We start from the raw sequence: 18,890 nt of genomic DNA, 5'->3' as shown, positions 1-18,890 counted from the left end.
CCACAGAACTTTCTGGGAAGAGCTTTGGAGTCAGACAAGACCGGCTTCCGCGGAGCTGCAGTCTCGGTGGTTGTGAAACGGGGGTATCGATGATCATTCGCCACCGTGAGGAAGCGTGGAGGGAGCTGCCACCCGGAGCCCGGGCACCCGTCACGGCGCTGCCCTGTGCTCGGCCCTGGGGACACAGCAGTGGAGACAGCCCTGCCTGCCAGCATGGAAGCGGCTTGAGCTAACATTAACACTAGCGGTCTGTTATTATAGTAGCTTTATTGGTGTATTTACATTAAAGCACAAAATCTTGGGGCGCCTGGGGGGCTCTGTCGGTTGAGCGTCCGACTTCGGCTCAGGTCACGATCTCTCAGTTCGTGAGTTCGAACCTTGTGTCGGGCTCTGTGCTGACAGCTCAGAGCCTAGAGCCTCTTTGGATTCTGTGTCTCCCTCTCTCTCCGCCCCTCCCTGCTCGCTCTCTGTCTGTCTCTCTCAAAAATCAATAAACATTTAAAAAAATTAAAGTACAAAATCTTTGTGAGTGACCGGATGAATGTTCCCATATGTCCACACTGTGGCTCCGTGCGGATCGAGTCATAGCACCTTCCAGTCCCCCAGGAGCCTCCACCGAGGGCAGCTACTGTTTTGACCTTTACCTCTACAGATTAATTTTTTAATCTAAATGGAATCATGCAGTATGTGGTCTCTTGGATCTAGCTTGTTTGGCTCAACATTACTATATATTATTATCTATATGTTGTAATAACAGTATGTCTGTGTCGCTCCCCCTGAGGCCTGACACGTGGCAAATGGTTGGTTAATAGAGTCCTGGTTGAGGGAACTTGACCCGTTGAGCGTTTATCTTGTACACTAGAATGTGACGTGAACCAAATCCATTGTTGGAAAAGGCACACGAGATAGAAGTTGGGACAGCAGAGTTCATTTTCCAAGGAGTGCCTTTTACAGGCCACTGATATCTGTGGTTTGGCCTGGCTGTTTGTAAATGCCCCTGGCAGCCTCCTGAGGTCACCTCGGGCTGGTGGCTGTGATCTGCCCTTAGGGTCACTGGGCCTGGCCCTCCTCTCCTCCCTGGCCCATCCTGGAGAGGTGCCTGCTCCTTGCCTGGGCTTGGCATCTCTACCTGTCAGGGGCTCTCGTCCTCTGTGGTCCAGAGTGGGCACCCAGGAGGCGAGACACGCGAGGGCCCCTGGGTTTGATCTCGGAGGAAGAAAACATCCACTCGTCCTGCTCCAAGGCCCCTAAGTAGAAATCTCTGGGTTGATGGCAGCCCAGAGGCTCATAGGGGGTGGATTCCCAACGGTCCCCATGTCGTTCCTGGAGGGACAGGCCATGGCGCTCTTCCTAGCATCTATTCCACAGCTGGAAAACCAAGGCTCCGAGGGCAGGCTGAGTCTTTATTCGGTTGGTGGGTGAGGAATACACTCGGTCTGCACCTATTATGTGCCTACCGTGTGCCCTGTGTTGGCACTGAAAACCCAGAGGTAAGACAACCTGTCTCAGCCGAGGGGAGCCATGCTCAGGAGAGGTCTGGGAAAGCTTCAGCTTTGAAGCATGGGACCTCTGCTGGGCCCAGGTAAGGGCACTCCAGGCAGAGGAACTTCCCAAGCAAAGGCATCCCCGTGTGAAAGGTACTGGGCTACACTGGTGAGCAGAGCATTGAGGACAGAGGTTCGGCTCAAGCCGGTCAAAGACCCTGCTTGGGGGTGGTGATGGTGAATGCTGAGGTTCCTTTTGGGGCAGGTGCAGGACCGCAGCTCTAGGCTCTCCCTCCCGCCCTCTGTGTGACCCTGTGTGCCCCACAATACACCCTTCTCTGTGGCAGATGGATGAACGGGGGGGGGGGGGTGTGCAATGAGCCAGTGAGTGGGGTTTAAAAGCAGTCAGGGCCAGGTAGGCAGACGGGGTTGAATGAGTCAGGCCCCTAGGGCCCCGAGGTGATTTTTTTTTTAAGTTTACTTATTTATTTTTGAGAGAGAGAGCACGTGAGCGGGGAAGGAGTGGGAAGTGAGAGGGAGAGAGAGAATCCCAAGCAGGCTCTACGCGGTCAGCACAGAGCCCGATGCAGGGCTCGAACCCGTGAACCTCGAGATCACAACCTGAGCCAAAGTCAGACGCTTAACCAACTGAGCCATGCAGGCGCCCGTCATGAGGTAATTGCCTCAGCACAAGGATTAGTCCTGGGCATGCTATTTGTTCTTGCCTCCTGGAGCGGACCCTTCCTGCACTCCACTCTCCAGGGCAGCCAGTCTCTGGTTCAATCAGTGACCAACAGGCTGGATGTACCTGTCTCTTTCAAGGTCTCAGTTGCAATCCCCTGTTTGCCTTTGCTCTTTGCAGAGGTGTAAGTGTCACTGACCCAACCCCCTGCCAAGCCGGCCCACCCAGGAAGAAATGTTCAAGGAGGATCCACTCTTGGATGGATTTGTTTTACAGGACTTTTTTCTTTGTGTGTTTTTTAAAATTTACATCCAAGTTAGTTGGCATATGGTGCAATAATGATTTCAGGAGTAGACTCCAGTGATTCATCCCCTACGTGTAACACCCAGGGCTCATCCCAGCAAGTGTCCTCCTTAATGCCCCTTGCCCTTTCAGACCATCCCCCCACCCACAACCCCTCCAGCAACCCTCAGTTTGTTCTCTGTATTTAAGAGTCTCTTCTGTTTTGTCCCCCTCCTTGTTTTTATATTATTTTTGCTTCCCTTCCCTTAGGTTTATCTGTTTTGTATCTTAAATTCCTCATATGACTGAAATCATATGATATTTGTCTTTCTCGGACTAATTTCGCTTAGCATAATACCCTCCAGCTCCACCCACCTAGTTGCAAATGGCAAGATTTCATTCTGATTGCCGAGTAATACTCCATTGTGTGTGTGTGTGTGTGTGTGTGTGTGTGTGTGATACACACACCACATCTTTATCCATTCATCCATCGATGGACATTTGGGCTCTTGCCATACTTGGGCTATTGTTGTTCGTGCTGCTATAAACATGGGGGTGCATGTGCCCCTTGGAAACAGCACACCTGTATCCCATGGATAAATGCCTAAGAGTGCCATTGCTGCGTGGTAGGGTAGTTCTATTTTTAGTTTTTTGAGGACCCTCCATACTGTTTTCCAGAGTGGCTGCACCAGTTTGCGTTCCCACCAACAACGCAAAAGAGATCCTCTGTCTCCGCATCCTCGCCAACATCTGTTGTTGCCTGAGTTCATGTGAGCCGTTCTGACAGGTGTGAGGTGGTATCTCCTTGTGGTTTTGATTTGTATTTCCCTGATGATGTTTTTCAGGACTTCTATTTTGATTTTTTTATTTAAAAAAATTTTTTTAACATTTATTTGTTCTTGAGAGACAGAGGCAGAGCATGAACAGGGGAGAGAGAGAGAGAGAGAGAGAGAATGAGAATGAATCCAAAGCAGGCTCCCGGCTCTGAGCTGTTTGTCAGCCCAGAGCCCGACGCTGGACCTGAACGCGCGAACCGCGAGATCACAACCTGCGCCGAAGTCTGACGCCCGACCGACTGAGCCGCCCAGGCGCCCCTTTTCCAGGACTTTTAATGGTCCTCCCTAGTGGCCGCATCTCATGTCCACATCGCCTTCCACCTCCCAGCCCCTAGACACCCTCCCAAGCCTCATGCGAGGGCTGTTCCCCACCCAGGAACACAGCATCTGGCTCCTTCCCCCCGCAGGCCTTTCCTCTGCTGGGCATCTCTTTTCCCTTTTTCTCTCCGGTCAGGAACTCTCTCTTCCCTGTCTTTAGAGGCCTGAACCCACGAACCCACCCACACCTTCCGAATTCGCCCGACCCCAACCCCAAGCCATGGCACGGCCTCAGACACCAGCAAGCAATTCTCCCCTCTACCGCCCCCACCACCCGGATGGGTGCACAGCGCCCTGACTGTGTCCCAGGGTGGGGACGGGGCGGGGAGGTGGGTGTTGCCCCCACTCTAGCGGACCTACGGACTGGCGGAAAAGAGGTTAAAATAAGAATTTCAAAAGCCAGAATTTCTCTGCCCCTCCTTTGGCCTCGCGGCCGCCGGGGGGTGAGGGGGGTGGGGGGGTGGGGGGTGGGGGATGGGATGGGGGCCCCTGGGGGGGTGGGGGGTGGGGGGGGGATGGGGGCCCCTGAGCACCGCTGCGGTTCCCTCCGGCTACAGGCACGTCAGGGCCCCAGGAGAGCCCCAGGGACGGAAAGAGGGGTAGGTTCCTGGGCAATGCTTCTGGGTCAAACCGCTTCGCAAAGGCCCGGGGGCGGTCTCCACCCCGGTGCAGGAGGCAGCGCTGCGGACCTCCTGCCGGCAGGGGGCGCGGTGCAGGAATCGGAGGAGGGCGAGTCTCCGGGATGCTCGCCCCGAGGGAGGGGGACGCTAATTTTAAAACATGAATTAGATATCTTTTATTTTTTTTTTAATGATCCATGCTTGTGAAACAGAGCAGAGCAGCTTGTAAAACAACCACCCTGACCTCACGGCCTCACCTTCAGGAAGTAATCCCTGCCTCGGGGTTGGGCGCATCCTTCCAGGTTTTCTCCAGAGCATTTATTTGCTGAGACACAACGAAGGCTCACACGGATATCACCACACTGGCAGACGTGTATACACACACGCACACACACACACACACACACACCCCATGGGAACACTTGGATCCCTAAAGAGACTGGTCAGAATAGTCCATGCTGTGGGTGTATTTATGCAGACACGTCTCCAGTGATGAATCGACACACACACAGTTTATTTTTGCAAGTTTCCCCGGCTCTCCTCCTGCCACGCCATCGACAGGCATTCCACATTTCCATCCCATCTTTCACGCTGTGGGCGACGAGCCTGCTGAAGCTGCAAAACGCAAGGCGGCTGATGACACATTGCCAGGGCTGTTTGGTGGGGGAGATGGGGTGTCCTGGGCGTGTGCGTGGGATACACTCACGCCTTGGGATTCAGGAAGATGTGAGGATGCCAGGGCAAAGCCCTCCAGGGGAGAAGTCAGAGATCAGCGGCTCGCAGAGGCTGGCCCTTGACCTTCGTAAGGGACATACCTGAGGCCTTTGGGGCCCTCCGGATTTGTGTCAGCCACACACATTGATTATCCCCTGCAAATGCAATCACGTTGAACTGAGACCCCTAAGGAGAGGCCTTTCCCATGTCCAGGGTCATCTGAACAGGTGGGGCCCCACCCACTCTGCCCGAAATCCCACATTACCCTCCACTCTGTTGAGTTCCAGGGGGTTTTCCTCTTCAAACCCAATCTACTCCAAGGGGGCCGTGACCCGAACCCCAACAGGGTCCATGCGTGGGGCTGAGTGGTTGACACTAACTTCCACGGTGAGTTGGTGCATCGGGTGGGGGGACCCCGGCGTCTTCCTGCCTCCCTGCCAGCATTTCAACCGTCAGCCTCCTCTGTCCCCGGGCCAGCTCCACGGACCTCAGCATGGAAAGCGTTTCCACTGGGTGGGGCCGGCAGCATCCCACACACCATCTGAACGGGTCCCTGCAGACCGTCGGGTCCAGGAGCCCGCCCTGTGGAGGTGAATCCTGATGAGGCCCACGGACGGGTGGCAGGAGGGGACGGAGTCTGCAGTGTGCCAACCCCAGGCCGCTCCAGCGCCTGGCTGCCACACTGTTACACCTGGGCCTGGGCTGGGGAGCCAGCCCTGAGAACCACGAACATTCTAGAGCTTGGATCTGGAAGCCCCAGCTCCGTGGACATCCATATCCTGGAGGAATGCCCACGAGCCAGACAGGCTTCTAACTGGGCCTGTGTCTCCACGGTGAAACGGGACAGTGAGGACTCCCAGCTCACAGAAGGACAAGAATTGTCACTGTTAACCCAGGGTGGCCCCAGCCTGGATCTGGAGGAGGGCTTGACTTCTGGCTTGGAGCTGATGCCTGCCAGACGGGCTGATACCATGTTCCAGGCTCCAGATGTCAACACCCGTTTGTGTTTGTGTGTGGTGTGCAGTTGAAACCCCCCACCCCCACCCCGAAACGGGGCCGACTTCTCCGACCGGTTTTTATTTTGTCCTTAAGGCACACATCTGAAAATGACATAACCAAAGAGGTGTCAGGGATTAAACCTGAGGGCCAGGCTGTCTGCCGGGCAACCTCCCCGGCCCGATAGAGGAGACCTCTGGTGATCTGGTGAGTTTCACCGGGCAGCTGATAACTTCCTACAAGGTCCCAAGTGCGCTCCCGGCCGCAGCAGCCTGGTTCTCCCTGCTGACCCCTGCTGATGACCGAGGGGCTATGTGCCAGGAGTACAGAGGTAGTGCCTGCTGCCTGGGCATGAGAAACTGGAGACGAGGCGGGTGAGCGGGATAAGAAATGTGGGGACACAGGGAAGCGTGGGGATGGGCGTTCAGCCGTGTGTGCACATGCGCATGCGTGGACCAGGCTGCAGTGGGAGAGGCACGAGTGGGGCAGGGGCCCTGCTCCACCGCCTTCCTGCCCACAGTGTGGCTGGTGAGGTCAGTGGCCAAGCCGAGCCTTGTTCTTTTGCAAGTAATGTCTTTTCTGTTTCTTCTTGGAAGCCTTTGGGGTTTTTCTCTTCTGGGGCGCCCAGAAATGTCTATACAGTGTTTCTAGATGGTGATGCCCAGCTTTTCAGTTATTGTTATATTGTGCTCACTTTTTAATTCAAGTGTAACATACAGGGGCGCCCGGGTGGCTTAGTCCTTGAGCCTCTGACTCTTGATTTCAGCTTAGGTCCTGATCTCGTGGTTCGTGGGTTCGAGCCCCGGGTCGGGCTCTGTGCTGACAGCTCAGAGCCTGGAACCTGCTTCAGATTCTGTGTCTCCCTCTCTCTGCTCCTCCCCCACTCACACTTTGTCTCTCTCTCTCTCTCTCTCTCAAAAATAAAGAAACATTAAAAAAAACCTGTGTGTCCATGAAGAGTCACTCTGTGATACCAAGGTCTTTGAGTTTTAATAAATGCTAATGTCTTCTACCCACCGTTGCTGTCTCCTTCACCATAATTTCCCCTCCTTAAAAATTCCCTTGCGTTGCACCTGTTCAACCCTCACCACCCCCCCAGCACCCCTGGCAAACTACTGTTCTGTTTGTATAGTCTCTATAGCTTTACCTTTTCTTTTCTTTTTTTTTTCTTTTCAACGTTTATTTATTTTTGGGACAGAGAGAGACAGAGCATGAACGGGGGAGGGGCAGAGAGAGAGGGAGACACAGAATCGGAAACAGGCTCCAGGCTCTGAGCCATCGGCCCAGAGCCCGACGCGGGGCTCGAACTCCCGGACCGCGAGATCGTGACCTGGCTGAAGTCGGACGCTTAACCGACTGCGCCACCCAGGCGCCCCTAGCTTTACCTTTTCTAGTATGTTATATCATTGGAATCATACAGTACTTAGTGTTTACAGACTGGCTTCTTTCATTTAGCAGTATGCACATAAGATTTTTCCGTGTCTTTTAGTGACGTGTTAGCTCATTTCCTTTTTTTTTTTTTTAAGGTTTACTTATTTATTCTTTTATAATCTCTACACCTAACACGGGGCTCAAACTCATGACCCCAAGATCGAGAGTCGCACGCTCCACCCAGCGCGCCAGACAGGCACCCCCAGCTCATTTCCTTTTATCTCAGATTGATATTCCCTTGTCTAGGTGGACCACAGTTTGCGTATCCATTCACCTATCGAAGGGCACCTTGGTTGCTTCAGGTTTTAGGTAACTACAAATGAAGTTGCTATGAACACGCACACGCAGGTTTTGTGTGGGCCTAAGTTTTCACATCATTTGGGTAAACAAATACCAAGGAACACAGCTGCTGGGGTGTGTGGTTTACTCTTGTAAGATACTGCCAGACTGTCTTCCAAAGTGGCCTCACCATTGTGTAATCCCCAGCGATGAATGAGCGTCCCTGTCACTCCAAGTCCTCGTCAGTATCTGGTATTGTCAGCGTCCCGGATGTCATCCATTCTGGTAGGTGTAAAGGTATCTCGTTTATTGCTCTAATTTGCATTTCCCTGACGACAAATGACGTTGAAGTGTCTTTTCATGCACTCACCTGTCATCTATGTCTCCTGTGGCTAGGTGTCTGTTCAGATCTTTGGCCCGCTTGTTAATTGGGTTCTTTGTCGTCTACTGTTGACTTTTAGATTCCGATTTGTGTTTCGCAGGTATTTTCTCCCAGTCTGTGGCTTGTCTCTTCCTTCTTTTATAGAACAAAATTATAAATTTTAGGTGCACCTGGGTGGCTCAGTCAGTCAAGCGTCTGACTTCAGCGCAGGTCATGATCTCATGGTTCATGAGTTCCAGCCAAGCCCGGACTCTGTGCTGACTGCTCAGAGCCTGGAACCTGCTTCAGATTCCGTGTTTCCCTTTATCTCTGCCCCTCCCCCACTCATGCTTTGTCTCTTAAAAATAAGTAAACATTTAAAATTTTTTTAAAAAGTTATACATTTTAACAAAGTTTAAACCATATTTTTTTTTCTCTTTCATGGATTGTACCGTTGGTGTTGTGTTTAAAAACTCATCACCAAGGGGCACCTGAGTGGCTCAGTCAATTAAGCATCCAACTCTTGGTTTCGGCTCAGGTCACGATCTCACAGTTCGTGAGCTTGAGCTTCCTGTTGGGCTCTGTGCTGACGGTGCAGAGCCTGCTTGGGATTCTCTCTCTCCTTCTCTCTCTCTCTGCCTCTTCCCCGCTCTCACTGTCTCTCAAAAATAAATAAGTAAACTTAAAAAAAAAAACTCATCACCAAACCCAAAGTCATTTAGATGTTCCTCAAGAAGTTTTGACATTTTGTATTTTACATTTAGGTCTGTGATCAATTTTGAGTATATATTTTTTTAAGATCTTAGTTTTAAGTAATCTCTACCCCCAACGTGGGGCTTGAACTCACAACCCCAAGATTGAGAGTCACAGGCTTTAATGACTGAGTGCCCCCATTTTGAGTCCATTTCTGTGTGAGGTCTGTGTCTCAGTTCATTTATTCTTTTGCATATGGACGTCCAACGGTTGCAGCGCCATTTTCTGAGGAGACTATCCTTTTTCCACTGAATTGCTCTTACTCTGTTGACCAATGAGAGAAATGAGCCCACAGACCCGATCAAAGGAGGGACGTGGAGACTTGGACACAGTGAAGCGAGGCTTTAATCAACGCTCTTGCAAAAGCAGGTATCTGATGGACAGGCTCACTGGAGGCAGTAACAGCAGACAATTTATCTCCTAGCAAGAAGCCCCTCCCCCGATTCCTCATTGGCTGAGCACTACAGAGGTAAGCCCCTCCCCTGGCTCCTCACTGGCTGAGCACTGAAGAGGTAAGTCCCTCCCCTGGTCCCTTATTGGCTGAGCACTACAGAGGTTACAGCTTTGCCCTGAAGTCGCCTATGCCCATGTAAGGCAAAAAGTAGTCTGATTGGGGCGCCTGGGTGGCGCAGTCGGTTGAGCGTCCGACTTCAGCCAGGTCACGATCTCGCGGTCCGGGAGTTCGAGCCCCACGTCGGGCTCTGGGCTGATGGCTCAGAGCCTGGAGCCTGTTTCCGATTCTGTGTCTCCCTCTCTCTCTGCCCCTCCCCCGTTCATACTCTGTCTCTCTCTGTCCCAAAAATAAATAAACGTTGAAAAAAAAAATTAAAAAAAAAAAAAAGTAGTCTGATTGGAACCAATGTACATTCCTGAGGGACTTCAGGTCTTTGGCGCATGCTCATTGCAAAGCCTTCAAAAAATAAGCCCATGAGATGGAGAGGGGCAGAGGAATCAGGAAGTGAAGTGTCTAAGGGTTTGGGACTCCATTGTGGCGGTGGGGTGTTGGGTACATATTCCCGACAGGTTGTAAACCTACCGTTAACTAGGCAGCACAGCTTCTATTTGGTATTTCTGGTAAGAAATCATCTCACTTACCTCTCACATTCCAAGATCAGTTGACTAAATTTGTGTGGGTCTATTTCTTGGCTTTCTATTATGTCCCATTGATCTATGTGTCTGTTCTTTCACCAGGGCACATTGTCTTGTAGTTAAGTCTAGAAATCATAGTTATGAGGGGTGCCTGGGTAGCCCAGTTGGTTAAGTGTCCAACTCTCGGTTTTGGCTCGGGTCCTGATCTCAGTTTGTGGGATCAAGCCCTACGTTGGGCCCTGGGCTGACAGCGTGGCCTGCTTGGAATTCTCTCTCTGCCTCTCCCCTGCTTGGGTGTGTGGGCCTGTGCTCACTCTCTCTCTCTCTCTCTCAAAATTAAATAAGTAAACATTAAAAAAAAAAATAAATCTAGTCCTATGAGTCCTCCAACTTTGTTACTCCTTCCTATTGTGGTGCGTGGGCTCTGAATAGATACCTTTGTACGTGAAAGTCACACTTAGAGGCTAGTCATTTACTATCTCTAAGAACTGGCTAGCCCTGAGAAGGGCAGGCTCTTCAAGACCAACGAGATATCGTCACATCAGAATTACGGAAAACAAATGATTAGTGCAATTGGCCCTCTGAGGCTTTGGCATCACGGACCAGTTGCATTGCAAGACCTGGCGCGTTTATCAAGCTAAAATTTGTTAGCAATGTTTGCTCGTCTTGCGGAACCCTACGGGACAAGTTACTCCCAGCCCAAGGTTTTCCTGCGCGCGCGCGCGCGCGTGTGTGTGTGTGTGTGTGTTCATTTTGTTCTCTTTCAAGAATACCACCTTGGTGTGTGTTTCGAGGGTCAGGGTGGCAGGTGCAGCAGTTATGCTGTTGGGGGCTTGAACGGCTGGTTTAGGAAAGTCTGTGTGAAGTTGTGTGGGGGACACGTGTGATCAGGAAGAAGGGCGGTCACGGTCATGGGGCGAACCACAGGGCCAGAGGTCTTGGTGAAAAGCTGGAGCGGGTAGTAGGACAAGGGACAGAGATGGGGGAAGGAGGAGTCCTGTCCCCAGGGGGGTCAGGGTTTAATTGGTGTGAGGCAGGTGCCCCCTGGGGAAAGCAATGTCTCCACTAATCGGTGGACCGGCAGGGACAGTAGTAACCTTGGCCAGATTTGCCTTTAGGCGTGGGAGTGTTGGCATATGTACACATAGGTGTGTAGCTTCCTGGCTAAGCAGACAGCAAGCTCAGAAACACGGGAGAATTCCTAATCTCAAAGGAAGATAAGCAGGCAGGGTCCGTGTCCACTTGGTGCCTTAGCGGGGGCGGTCCGCGGGCAGAGGTTCAAGCGTCTGCGCGAAGTTGTCCCAGTGATCTCCAGCTTCTGGACCACGGAGATGTCGTCTGAAATGTGGGCCTGGGCTGTGCTTTCCAAGCAGGTCCCCACGCAGAGAGATGAGGGTGCTGTTCTTGTGGCTCTGGGGTGTTATGACAAGGCTGAGCTGGGGCTCCAGTGCGAGTCTGACCGAAGGCCCTCCGATCTGGCCGATGACTACGGGCCCTTTGCTTCAGTTGTTGGTTTGGTTGGTGGTAGAGTGGTGAGGTCTTTGTGGCGCTTGGATTAAGCAAACTCGATACCTGGTTGAAACAATGGGTCACTGGGAGGGTTTGGGCCTTTGATCACAAACCAACGAAAGCGCCCAGACAGAGAGTAGTGACACCGATAGTCCACAGAAAGGGTGTGGTTGCACTTGACGGGTGTTGTGTTTATTCCATGTGTGTGTGAGAGTGTATGAATCAGGCTCGGATGGGCCCCCAATCAGATGAGCAGCTGCCTGGCCCATGGGACAGTCTGGGGTTAATGGGTCCAGGAGAATAGGTGTCCTCGCTCTGGCCCCCAGTCCTTCTGGGATGGGGGCAAGATTGGATAAAGATAGGGGCAGCCGTTATTACAGGCCCATATATAATATATAATGAGTCTTTATGTCCACCCAGGGGAGACGAATCCCCCTTTAAATGTAGGAAAGGGTGAGTGGAAGATTTTTTAAACTCCACGTTGAGTTTTGAACTGGCCAAGGACCTTGAATTAAGAGAGTTTAAGGCCTGGGGCAAGACAGAGGCCTTGTTAGGGGTCGATTTGCTGGATTGGAATTTGACAAGAAAACCTTTGAGGAAACCATTATGTCTCTCAGGTAACTTCTCTGGCGCCCGTCATGGACAGGAAAGTTCTACTGAGGGCCTCTTCCAAGAGCCCAGCGCTGTGTACGTTGAGAAGTGAAATGGGCACCTGGTTACTACCTGTGTGTAACTCCAGAGGGGATGGGAGTGGGCTGGCCAGACCTTGTTCTGTGGCTTTAGGATGGGGGGGGGCGGGATTTGGGTTTACATTTTGGGTATCTGTGAAGCAAGAGATTCCCAGAGTTCTTCACCGTCAGTCAGTGGCCCAACGGTGTGTAATCAACGCGCAGAAGGACCAGTTGTTGGCCAGGGCACCAGTGCAGAGATGCTGCCGGAAGTCTGGCCAAGTATGTTGACATTGGGTCCTGTCCTTTGTCTGGGACACCCTAAGAGATGAAAAGCAGCCATGTTCCAATGAGCGCTGTCATTTTTATGATGGTGGGCGGTGCAATTCACACTCTCATTGGTGTTCATTCAGTTAATGGGAGGCTCCTGGTGAGCCAAGGGGCCGGGGTAGGGGTGACCTCCCCCCTGGGAGGAGCACATGGCGTTTGGCCAGGGACTGAGGACAGGGAAGGCCGGGTAGAATATGCCAGAGGGCCCAGGTTTGGCTCCTTCCTGTTGAGGGAGGCCTCATCAGCCGTGCTGAGCTCGTGGGGTGCCGCTTCCATGACCCAAGCAAAGAGGTAGCTGCATTTGGAGGGTCCTAGGCTCAGCGTCTGTGAGCACCTCTATTAGCAGGAAAGCCCAGTATGTAGCCGGCAATTCTGTTTTTAACAGTGTTTAGCCAGAGGCAAAGAGGAGCATTTGTTGCATCAGAAGCCGTTGGGGTATTTGGGGCATTAGAAGCCCTAATGGCCATCCTGGGTGGTCCAGAGAGCCCAGGGGCAGGAGAGGAGATGGGTGAGACCTCTGCAGTGAAGGGGTGAAGGTGTCACCGAGGCATGGCGGGAGCCTGTTGACTCACTTTGGACAGATCTTAGAGCCTTTCATCAGAGGGGTCCCACTGAAGCTGGGCTGATTCTAAGTAGTAGCCTCAGTTAGATTTAGGTAGAATTTATTTTTATTAAAAAATGTTTTTCCGGGGCGCCTGGGTGGCTCAGTCGGTTAAGCGTCCGACTTCAGCTCAGGTCGTGATCTCGCGGTCTGTGAGTTCCAGCCCCGCGTCGGGCTCTGTGCTGACAGCTCAGAGCCTGGAGCCTGTTTCAGATTCTGTATCTCCCTCTCTCTGACCCTCCCCCGTTCACGCTCCGTCTCTCTCTGTCTCAAAAATAAATAAAGGTTAAAAAAAGTTTTTTTTTTCATGTTTATTTATTTTTGAGAGAGACAGAGACAGAGCAGGGGAGGGAGACACAGAATCCAAAGCAGGCTCCAGGCTCTGAGCCGTCAGCACAGAGCCCAATGCGGGGCTCGAACTCATGAACCGCGAGATCATGACCTGAACTGAAGCCGTACGCTTAACTGACTGAGCCACCCAGGTGCCCCACGTAGAATTGATCTTGGAGAGAGAGAGAGAGAGAGAGAGGGAGGGAGGGAGAGAGGGAGAGAGGGAGAGGGAGGGAGGGTCAGAGGGAGAGGGGGATCAGAGGATCCCAAACAGGCTCTGCACCGAAGGCAGTGAGCCCAACGCAGGGCCCCAACTCATGGACCGTGAGATCATGCCCTGAGCCGAAGTCTGACGTGCAACCGACTGAGCCACCCAGGTGCCCCAGATTTAGGTAGAATTTCTAAATGAGGAACGTGTTGCCAAAAGGACTAACAGATGTGGATTTGTAAGACCTTAAGGGGTGTGTCGGATGACTCTCGCTAGAGGAAGATGCCAGCCATGTAATGTCTGATGCCTGTGCTCCTGGAGGAAGGTGGGTGCCGGCCAGGTCTTGTCTGCGAGGATGGTGGGGGAAGCCAAGGCTGTGGACGCCCCGGGTAGCCTGGAAAAGGTGTGTGTCACTTCAGGGGTGAAGGCAGACGGGCTGAGGGCACACTGAAATGGGAGCCGAGTAGAACCTATCAGCCAAATCTCTAAGGGCAAAATCTCTCCTGGGTGGAGAGATTGGGTGGAGTTAGTAATTTTAGTAATGTTGGGTATTGGGGACAGGGGCCCAGTGGCCTGGTTCCTTCTTCTCCCCCTCTTCCCTCGTCCCCCTTTCTCTCCCCCTCCTCCTGCCTGTCCTCTTCCCCCCCCCTCCTCCCTCCCTCCACATTCTCCATGGGTGTGATCCCTCCTCCCCCCACTAAGTCAGGGGAGGAATTGGGACTATCGCAGGCAAACAGCACCATCGCGGCCGTTCCCACAGGACCTGTGGGGCGCTGTGGTCCCCGAGTGGGTTGCCCTTGCCTTGGCTCTGTGTGTGGTTTGAATTCACGGGTGGCTCTACGCACGGGTGTTACCCACGTGCTCCGCTGGGCAGGCGGAAAGGCAGGGAGCGGGGTGTCCGTGCTGTGCACTCTGGCCTGGCCATACACTCAGCTAGTCCCCCAAGAAAAGGGGTGCCCGGGAACCCTGCAATCTAGGCAGGTCACAGCTCAGACCAGAGCCTAAGGAGGTCCGGGTGGGAGTCCGGGGCCACCCCAGGCAAATGCGCCAGCGGGGGGGGGGGGGGGGGGGGGGGGGGGGCACCTGCAGGCTTCATCCCGGCCCAGGCTGCAGCTCACACCTGGTGCAGCGGGTCAATAGCCCCTGGCGTCCTGGTGGCATGTCAGTCCCCACTGAGGCCAGACCTCCCGCTTGCTGTGCTGATTGTTTACCGCACCAATTTTATTAGGCCCACAGATCTGGAGACAGCTGCCATTGTTATGTGCAGTTCCAGGGAGGAGGGCACACACCTTAGGTCACAGGGCCACCCCGGAGGCTGGGGCAGAGAGGCCAGGAGCCTTGAACGTGGTTTCCACGGGAAGGTGTGGTGAGGCAGGGTAAACAGGTTTAGGACTGGTCAGCCTGAATCATTTTATTCCAGCCGTCCTTGGACGTGTGGAGGAGGAGGAGGTGGCCCGCATGAGCTCTGGATGGGTTAGTTTGCCCGGCGTTTACCATCGCCAGGAACGGGTTAGTCCCCGGGAGGGGCAGTCTCTTCAGGGTCTGCAGATGTCAGCACCAGAAATACAGAAAATCAGGAGCGTCTGGCTGGCTCGGTCAGAAGAGCACGCAACTCTTGATCTTGGGGTCGGGAGTTCGAGCCCCAACCTTGGATGTAGAGATAACCTAAAAAAAAAAAAAAGAAAGAAAGAAAAGAAATACAGAGAATCAAAATGCACGGATGATACACCGTGTTGGTGCGTGCATAGCATTTCCTGTTTTATTCCAGCGTGTGGATGACCGTGGGAAGTCTGTCTATCCATTTGCTGTGCTTGGAGGTTGGGATTCTCTCCAGGATTGGGCTTTTACCAATAAAGCTGTTATGAATATTCCTACACGTGCCTTTGGTGGATATATATTTTTGTTTCTTTGGGCTCCGTGCCCAGCAGTGAAATTCCTGGATCAGAGGCAGGTGCGTGTGGTGCTTTAAGAGATGTTACGGCAGATGGGGCGCCTGGGTGGCTCAGTCGGTTGAGTGTCCGACTTCGGCTCAGGTCGAGAGACTCGCGTCTTACTTCTGACCTTAGGAAACCCCATTTATTTCTTGTTTGACGTGATTCATCCATCCTTTCACTTAGTAAATTATTTTTTAATTCTAAATACATTTTATTATTTTACTATTTTTAGCTTCAGAACCAAGTAGTGGGCTAGTTCGCTTGTGTGTGTGTGTATTTTTTTTTGCATTATTTACTATTTTTTTCAGGAATAGAATTTAATGATTCATCACTTGCATGCAACCCCCAGTGCTCATCCCAACACGTGTCCTCCTCAAGGCCCGTCACTCATTTAGCCCATCCCCCAACCACCCCCCCTCCAGCAGCCCCCAGTCTGTTCTCTGTATTTAAGAGTCTCTTATGGTTTGCCTCCCTCTCTGTTTTTATCTTATTTTTGCTTCCCTTCCCCTATGTTCAACTGTAGTGGTTCTTAAATTCCACATAGGTCATACGGTGGTTCTGTTTTTAGCTTTTCGAGGACCCTCCATCCTGTTTTCCAGAGTGGCTGCAGCAGCTTGTGTTCCCGCCAACAATGCAGAAGGGATCCTCTTTCTCCGCATCCTCGCCAACATCTGTTGTTGCCTTGAGTTGTTCATGTTGGCCATTCTGACAGGTGTGAGGTGGTATCTCCTCGTGGTTTTGCTTTGTATTTCCCTGATGATGAGTGACGTAGAGCATCTTTTTGTCCGTTGGCCCTCTGGATGTCTTCTTTGGAGAAGTGTCTATTCATGTCTTTTGCCCATTGGTTCACTGGATTATTTGTTTTTTGGGTGTTGAGTTTCATTTAGTAAATTGTTATTAAGGGCATCCATATTCTAGGCGTTGGGGTTGCCAGGGGTGAACCCAAGAGAGCAGACACTCTATGGGAGGAGACAGACAATAATCAAGTAAGTAAGTACATGCTATAAAGCTTTATGTCAGAGAGGGATAGTCATCCTCACACATAATTAAATTATAATTCCAGTGACAGATGACTTCTACGAGGAAAATAAGACTATGGAGGCACAAGTGTCACACCTCCCCCATTTGCTCTATCCTAGAAATCTCTTGAGACAGATTTTTGGATTCTGTACCTGTCTTCATGTCTGTTTTCTTTCATGTACTTCTATTTCAATGGAGGGTTTTCTTTTAGTTTTTTAATTTTATTAAAACTTTTTTTAAGTTTATTTATTCTGAGAGAGAGAGAGAGAGAGAGAGAGAGAGCACGTGGGAGCTGGGGAGTGACAGAGAGGGAGAAAGAGAATCCCAGCGCAGAGCTCCATGCAGGGCTCGATCCTACAGCCATGAGATCATGACCTGATCTTACAACGGTAACATCATGACCTGAGCCCAAATCAAGAGTCAGACACCCAACCCACAGGGCCGCCCAGGCGCCCTCAAGATTCTTTTCTTGTAAACCAGCGAGCTATATGTGTCCACCTCTGGTTTATTTATTTAGTTACTTCATGGGTGAAATGGCAGTAGCCTTTTGTGCCTCCTGCAAAAAGTATTGTCGTTTCTCCGTCTGGTTCTGCTTTTCCAATAGCTCTGTTTTCCCAGGTGAGGAGTTCTTCCCTTTCTTGGGGATGGTTGCCCTTCCTTCACGAAGGGAGGGAAGTCCTTGTCAGCAGACTGTGACTCACGGGCTGTTAGCCTCCTGGCTTTGGGCAGGGGTGGGAAGGGCCGCCCTGCGGAATGCATTCTGGCCTGTTCTCTGCAAAGGTGCACGGCAGAATCGGGCTTTGTGTTGGGATGGCAAACAGTACAGCTAAGGCTTCGGCGGGGGGTAGGTACCCTCAGCTCCTCACAGGCAGTGGAGGACACCCGGGCCTCCGGTCGGGGTCCCTCCTGAGAGTCGGTGAGCCCCCCACCCCGGCTGCTGCCCCTCCCAGGGCAACGGGAGCGGGGAAGGTTATGGAGAAGTCACAGGAGAGTGGCTACATAGACCATACATCGTAAGGATTTTCGAAGAATAAACTTCATTTTAAAATAAACTTTATGATTTCTTGAAATAATGGGAGCATACTGTCAAGAATTCACATAGCTTCCACACCCGATATCCTTTATTTTAAGATCTTATAAGAGTATGATGTGTTTGTTATAATTCAGGAATCACGACTGATGCGTTACTATTTTTTTGAAGTTTATTTATTTTGAAAGAGAGAGCAAGTGGGGGAGGGGCAGAGAGAGAGAGAGAGAGAGAGAGAGAGAGAGAGAGAGAGAGAATCCCAAGCAGACTCCACACCGTCAGTGCAGAGCCCAATGTGGGGCTTGAGTTCATGAACCATGAGATCATGACCTGAGCTAAAATCAGGAGTCCGATGCTTACCCGACTGGGCCACCCAGGTGCCCCCTGATCCATTATTATTAACGAGCCCATAGTTTATTCAGATTCTCTAAGTTTTTACCTAATGCCCCTCTTCTGGTCCGGGATCCCGCCCAGGACACCCCCTCACAGACGAATATGTACTCTCTTTCATCGCTAGGACCAGGGGCATGACGGGGAGGTTACTTCACCATCTCGAAGGCAGTTTCTGTGGGTCAGGCTGGCCTCGGGGACTTGGGAATTACTTGGCCAGGGCATCAGATTGGGAGTCATGCTCTCAAGTCTCTGTCCAGGTGCCCTTTGACTTGTCTCCACCTTGGCTTAAGTCTGCTCATCTGTCAAGTAGGGACACTGGGCTAGTTTCGTCTGCACGGGTTGAGTCCTGGGCCAGATGTATGAGTGAAGTTTTCTGATCCGTGCCGCAGGGTGGAGGCAGCTGGCAGGCCTCACGGTGTCCCACAGGGCAGAGCCGGGACTCCGATCTCCCCGAGCGTGACACGAGGGCTAACACTCTGATGTTGTCAAAGATCAGGGGCCTGTCCCTGCTTTGCTGCTTCTTTTTGTGTACTTAGGCAAGGCCCTCTTCAGCTCTGAGCCTCGGTTTACTCATCGGTAAAGGGCCAGCTGGTGGGAGGGTCCCTCTGGCTGAAAAAAGAACAGGTTGCCGTGGGGAGCGGGGAGTTCTGCCTTCGAGGGCGTGCAAGCTGGGCCGGGTGCCCCGGTGGGTGCGCAAGGGCAGCTCCGACGGTCTTCCTGCTGGACCGGGAACCCAACCTGTGTGCCGGCTCACTTTCGCACACCTGGACCCTGCACCATTGCTTTCCTTTCCAGCTCATGCCAGGACGGCCTTTGGCCCTGGGCTGAGGGAGGTCTGCCAACTGTACCACAAGCCTGGGCCGTGGGCTTCCAGGAGGCTGGAGGGAATCCCACCGTTAGCACCTCCCCGCCTTGTGGCACCTTCAGCTGCCAGGCCAGTCTGCTACCCCGGCAGCTCCCAGGCCAGGCCAGGCCCTGGTCCTCAGGTCAACCGGCACTCCCTCCAAAGTTCCGAGGGAGCGAGA

The 18,890-nt window shown here is 52.3% G+C and overlaps 1 protein-coding gene across 2 annotated transcripts in view; it reads left to right on the top strand.

Annotated features, from left to right (window-relative positions):
- Positions 1-18,890, top strand: part of DEGS2 (delta 4-desaturase, sphingolipid 2) — a 72,283-nt gene that overhangs the window by 30,560 nt on the left and 22,833 nt on the right. The gene's annotated exons all lie outside the window — the stretch shown is intronic.

Source organism: Prionailurus bengalensis, chromosome B3, assembly GCF_016509475.1.
Source record: "Prionailurus bengalensis isolate Pbe53 chromosome B3, Fcat_Pben_1.1_paternal_pri, whole genome shotgun sequence".
Lineage (NCBI taxonomy): Eukaryota > Metazoa > Chordata > Mammalia > Carnivora > Felidae > Prionailurus > Prionailurus bengalensis.
This window is presented reverse-complemented; position numbering and strand designations above follow the sequence as displayed.